This window comes from Macadamia integrifolia, chromosome 9 (genome assembly GCF_013358625.1).
Source record: "Macadamia integrifolia cultivar HAES 741 chromosome 9, SCU_Mint_v3, whole genome shotgun sequence".
Taxonomy (NCBI): Eukaryota; Viridiplantae; Streptophyta; class Magnoliopsida; order Proteales; family Proteaceae; genus Macadamia; species Macadamia integrifolia.
Genome location: NC_056565.1, coordinates 11,721,886 through 11,728,470, shown reverse-complemented (window position 1 = coordinate 11,728,470; position 6,585 = coordinate 11,721,886). Strand labels below are relative to the sequence as shown.

The 6,585-nt window shown below is 41.9% G+C and overlaps 1 non-coding gene across 1 annotated transcript; it reads left to right on the top strand.

Annotated features, from left to right (window-relative positions):
- Positions 1–6,163: 6,163 nt before the first annotated feature.
- On the top strand, positions 6,164–6,270 carry LOC122090273. Its single transcript, XR_006143512.1, has one exon. It is a non-coding gene; the product is annotated as a small nucleolar RNA R71 (small nucleolar RNA).
- The last annotated feature ends 315 nt before the right edge of the window (positions 6,271–6,585 follow it).

The window sequence follows — 6,585 nt, the reverse complement described above, 5'->3', positions numbered from 1 at the left end:
CTGAAATAGGGCATTTCCACCTGAAATATCAGTCTTATTTTTGATGGAGGTGACTGAGAGCACTTAAGGCTCATTTGTCCACTGGAAACAACTATAGTGTTTCTTGTGTCATATTTTTGGTGGACACAGAAAGGTCCAACTCAAATTGGGGCTTTCCGGCTTGGGCCCGATCGTCGAATGTTCCATGGAGTTTTTAGGGGATGTTCCTAGAATAATTCTAAGCCAAGAAAATTCCAATTCCATCGAACCATTTGGGAGATACGTCGATCGAATGATCGAAACAATAGTTGGTCTTTTTGTGTTACATGTTATCGGAGCTCACCGGGCTTGGTTTGAGCTCAACAACAACACCGAGAGGGTAGAATACGCATCCTACAACCTTAACATAGTTTGTACACCAAGGTTCCATCCATGCCTAGATTTTTCTAGGTAGAAATGAAGAGAGAGTGGTATGGGAGGTTGTACTTACCTCCGGCAATGATTCTGGCAACAAGGCGCCAACCGGCACCAAGGTAGGCCTCCAACCCCTTCTCCTTCCTCTTCCTCTTCCTTCCTCTCCTCCTTCTCTCCTCCCCTATGATGGGCACAAAGGAAATGAGGAAATGAATCCTCATTTCCCAACTTATAACTTAAGTGGGCCTTAGGGTCTGTTTGGTTTCAGACTATTTTGAACCAATTGGGTTAAAATGAAATTCAGGGCATGAGAACCCACATATTTAGGTCCATAATGTGCCCACATCAAGAGGAAGGCGTGAGGGATGATTCAGGATCATCCAAAATCATTTACGATGGAGTGGCGGGAACCACGGGCATCGGAACCTCGATAGCAGCCTGTCAACCCACCAAAAATAGACACCGGATTCAGGCCCAGGTTGCTTCCAATGGCTTGTTTCCGGTGGTCAAGACAGCTTGCTATCCCATGATTGGTCTAGCATGGGTGGTTGCCCTTAGACATGCTCAAGGCTATTCGATAAATTTGTGATGCATACTGAAATTCAAGTGCGAGGAGTCAGGTCACTTACCATCTGGGATCGGAAGGTATGAATCCCCTCTAGTTAGATAGGCATGTGATGCATGAATATGTGGGGTCATATCTACCCCTTCAGCAATGCGCAACCAAGAGCCAAAACCTGGTTGTAATTTCAATCTTCGATCCCTGTTACAACAGTTCAAATTAGATTGGATTAGGGCACGGGTGTAATAGGTATTTCCATTAACTGAATAGTCATCCATAAATATCTTTAAGAATTTTTTGGCCATGTTAGAAAATATGCTCATCATAGATCGTTGGAATGTAGTAGGGGCATTGCAAAGCCTAAAGGACATACGCTTGTAAGCAAATGTTCCATACGGGTATGTAAAAGTGGTCTTATGTTTGTCCTCTAAAGCAATTGGGATCTGGTTATAGCCAGAATATCTATCAAGAAAATAGTAGTATTCATGTCCAACTAACCTCTCTAACATCTGGTTAATGAATGACAATGGAAAGTGGTCCTTCCAGGTTGTTGCATTAAGTCACACACTCTCCACCCTGATTGGACACGGGTTGGAATTAATTCGTTATTGGCATTGGAAACTACAGTAACACCAGACTTTTTAGGTACTATGTGAACCAGGCTTACCCATTGGCTATCAAAAATAGGATAAATTATTTTATGATCCAAGCACTTTAGGATCTCTTTCTTAATGGCTTTTATCATCACTAGGTTAGCTCTTCTTTGGGGTTCCATGGATGGTTTGGAATCCTCCATAAGATGCATATAATGTTACACAATAGAAGGGCTTATACCCTAGATATCAGCCATAGTCCAACCTAGGGCTTCATTATTGTCTTTTAACACTTGAAGTAATTCCTCTTCCTGGTGAGAAGTCAAATCTGAAGAAATTATTATAGGAAGAGTCTGGTTAGGCCCTAGGAAAGCATACCTCAAATTATATGGTGTGAGGATAGCTGCCAGAGATCTCTTCTTCTCCCCTCTATGGGAGGGGAAAAGACTAGCATTCGGCCCTCTCTCCTCTCTTTCTTTTTTTATGTGTCTTGTGTCCTTACCCGTGGGCCCCACATTGCCGTACCACCACTCAGAGATACGTGGAGGCCTATTTTATAGGAGTGTGAAGGTCATCATTGAGACGGATATTTGATGATGGTCCAATAAAGGGGATTGGGATCATACAAAAGGGGTTTGGAGTTGCCACTTAGGATTATGGGCCTAGGACTCGGGGGTGGGCCCAATTCCTGAGAAAATGGCTTGAAAGTTGGTCTGGTCTAGAGATTTAGGGTACGTATTAGGTTGTAGAGTTGGGAAGGTGTTAGGCATCCAATCTAGCCGGTTCAACTGGTCTTCCTATTAGATGCTTAAGAATGAACATTTTTCATAATTATTCTTATTATGCATGCATGGCTAAGTTATCACACATATATACATTGACTGAATTTAAATAATTATGTATACTAAAACAAGGTTAATATAAAGTCTATATTATGCTAATTCGGTTGAGAAATTATACCTAAGCTTGACCCCTGTTTCGAGTGAAGAGGGGTGGACCCCCTGATTAATGCTGGCATGAACTTTCTTATGGGTTCTTCCAGCTCAGGGAAAGATGGTCTTGACCTCCAACTTCCATTTTCGAGAGATGCTGACTATGGTAATATTTGGACAAAGTTCTGGCTAGGAACAGTTACTTTCAGATTTGAATTTTGACAGAGCTTCGGCTAGGGAAGGCTACTTCTGGGCTTAGGCTGAGGTGGCACTTTGGTAGAGCTTTCACTGGGGAAAGGCTATGGGAGGGTAAGGCTGAGGTGGCACTCCGGCAGAGCTTCCGCTAAGGAATAGGCTATGGGAGGGCTTGATGAAACTCGAATGATTGAGGAACTTTGAAGGCCCGAAGAACACTTCAAAGATTCGAAGAACACTTTGAATCTATGAAGATCGCTGCGAATACTTGAAGAACCTCAAAAGGGGGGAGAACAAAGGAAAGATTTTCTCCTTCACAAAATGCTCACTCAAAAAAATTTGGATGATTGAAGAACTTCGAAGGCCCGAAGAACACTTCGAATCTTATGAAAATCTCTCTGAAGACTTGACAAACCTCAAGGGGAAGGGGAGGAGAGAGGGCAGAGCTTCTCAACAAGGGATGATCACTAGGATGTTTGAGTGTTAAAAACCAAAGGGAGGGGGTATTTATAGATTTTTTGGACCAATGGGGAGGAAAGGGGGAATTCCTTTGACAATGGGGGTAAAATGTGAATTTTCTTGGCCAATGGGATAACAAGGTGAATTTTTGGACCAATGGGGTGAAGGGTGAATTTCTTTGGCCAATGAGGTGGAAAAATGATTTTTTAGGCCAATAGGGTGAAAGAGATAATTTTTTTGCCAATGGAGAAAAAAGATGCTTTCTTAGCCAATAGTGTGAAAAGATGCATTTTTGGGCCAATGGAGAAAAAAGATGCTTTCTTGTCCAATAGTGTGAAAAGATGCATTTTTGGGCCAATGGGAGGTCATGGTGTAGGTTACGCTAGTAGGGCAGTGCATAGTACACAAGTGGGTGAAGAGGGAATCCCCCCATAAATTCGATCATCAGAATGAGGATTCCAATTACCGACAGGGGTATTGGGCAGTTGGCCTGGGTGTTGGCTTACTGGAGGGTGCACGCGAGAGGGTGCGAGGCTGGGGTTAGTGCACATCGGGCTCACAAGGCTAGGAAAGTTTGGCGCACGCGAGGGCGCACAAGGCTATGGGATGATTGCTCACATAGGCGGGGTTTGGGTGCTCATGGCAAGGTGTCGATGCTTGCATGGGTGGGGTTTGGGCGCTCATGGCAAGGTGTGGGTGCTTGCATGGGTGGGGTTTGGGTGTTCAAGGTGTAACTTCTAGGAATGATTACGGGAGATTCGATGGTCCAATTTTGACGCACTATATATCATTGGAATCATGATTCCGAGTACTATCCATCTGTATAGTCACTTTGGACCGAATTCCTTTGTATATGAGAAGACATAATTAGACCTTTCTTTTCTCTCGCACAGGATTTCTAGAAATTTTGTGTGGGTATAGAAGGTTTTCAGGTCAGGTTACTTTAGTCAATTGTCATCTCTATTGATTGGAAGCGAGAGGTTGCATCCAAGATCTGTAAGTCATCATAGCCGAGGGAGGGTGACAAAATTGGGTGTCTACAAATAGCAACTCCTTAAGATCAAGCTTAGGGGGCTCAACTATGGAGGGTTTGGGAATAGAATTGGAAATGGGTCCTAAGGGCTCTACATGTTTGTGAGGACTCAAGACTTTAGAAAAGAAATTTTCACTATCATCATCCAACTCATTCATATAGTATTGGATTTTGAATCAAAATCAATATCAAATTTGATAATTAAATCATTAGAAAAGTTCAGAAAATCCTCAAGCATATTGATTTCTTTTTCCATATGTGGTTGTATGTCTATCTTAAACATGTTAAACTCAACAGTCTGGTTGCCAAAAGATAACCTTAGGAAATCATTCCTACAAATAATTATTGCATTATTGGTAGCCAGGAATGGTCTTCTTAGAATTATTGGGATCTCATCCTTAGTTGAGAAGGGCTTGGTATCTAACACAATGAAATCAACAGGGAAAATAAATTCCCCCAACTTAAATAGGACATCGTCAACCATCTCTTGGAATCTTAACAGACCTATTTACCTACTGAAGAGTAGTTTCAGTGGCTTTCAATTCTCCCAATCCCAGTTGCTTAAACACATGGTAAGGCAAAAGATTCACACTTGCACCAAGGTCAAGTAAGGCATGCTCAATGTAGGTGTTGCCTATGACACAAGCTATGGTAGGGCTCCCTGGATCCTTATACTTGGCTGCTATAGGCTAAGTAATTATAGAACTAATGTTACCTGCCAAGAACGCCTTTTTGGGCACAGTCCTGATATGTTTGTGAGTACATAAATTTAGGACCTTTGCATAGGTGGGGATCTGGGATATGGCATCCAAAATAAGGATGTTCACTTCTACCTTTTTGAAGACTTCTAAAATCTTGTCCCTGAAAATAGACTTCTTTTTTGTTACCAAGCGATTAGGAAAGGGGACAGGGGGAACATAAGGACTGTTAGAGATTTGCTTTTTTTCTGAAGAATTATGTTTGGTTTCCTTAACCAAATCATTTTTAGTTGCTTTAGGTTCATCAGATGAACTTAGAACAGGAGGCACACTTGTATTCTCAATAGAAGGAGAGTTTACAGGAGTAATTGATGGGGAAGATTTAGGAACACTCTGTTGGTACTCTCGACCACTCCTAAGGGAATAAATAGAATAACATTGGTTGGAGGGCCCTTGTTGGGTCTAACCTTGTACCACATTCATTGATGCATTAGTGGGTGCTTGTGAACTAACAAGCTGATGCCTAGGGTTAGGCTTTGGTTAACTAGGCAACATCCCTTTCTCCCTCTCACACAAAATTGAGACAACTTGGGAGTGTTCTCTTGTAAGGTTTTGATGGCTTGTCATGAGAAGGATTATATTTTTTTCCAAGTCACTCAATCTATTTGCCTCTCCAGTGTTGGCAAACCCAGGGGGTTGCTGATAAGATGATAGGAGAGGGGGCCTATAGAAACTAGCCTGAGGTCCTATATTTGGCCTAGAAAAAGTATTTGGGGCAAAAGGCTATTGAGGCCTTTAGGGTCCAGGTTGACCTTGACTATGAAAATTGGAAGGAGGTCCTACTTGGTTACTTTGGTTCCAGGAGAAATTTGGGTGATTTCTCCACCTTGGATTGTAAGTATTACTATATGGATTATTCTGATATAAGACATTAATACTATCATTAGAAGTGCCCCTAGAGATGTTGGGCATTCTTCTATGAGATGTCCAGGGGACTGGCACCAAGCACACATCTTAACCAAATTGACTGATGATGGCTCTCTAGGAACAATAGCCTCAATCCTTTTGATTTGGCTATCCAGGTGGGCTTCCTTGGCTACTAACCCATCCACAAAATATCCTTTGCCTCCTATGGTTCTTTCACTGTCTTGGGTTGATTCCCACTCACGAGTTTTGTCAGCTAAGTCATGTAAAACTTTCCATGCCTTTCCTTCATCTGTAAAGGATGTGAATCCCCCAGGGCTTTAGTTGGGTAATCAATATCATCATAAATTATTTGACATAAATGCCATAAGTTTAGGCCATGGTTGGGGCATTCTTGGAGTAGATCCTTGAATCTCTCCATAAGTTTATAAAAGGCCTCACTAGGCTTTTGCCTAAACTAAAGGATATCACTTCTAAGCTTATTGGTCTTGTGAGTTGGGAAAAACTTCTTGCAGAAAACAACAGTGAATTTTTTCATGTGGTTATGGAATTTGTGGGTAACCCATACAACCACTTCTTAGCTTGGTCTTTCAGTGCAAAAGTGATGAACCTAAGCTTAACAACATCATCAGAAAGCTGTTGGATCTTAATTAGAACATATACCTCTTCAAATTCCATTAGAAATAGGTATGCATTCTTAGGGGTCAGCCCATGGAAGTAGGACAACATAGTGATGTATTGAGATTTGAGCTCAAAATTATTTCCATAGGCTTGTGGCAGAACTATGCAGGAAGTT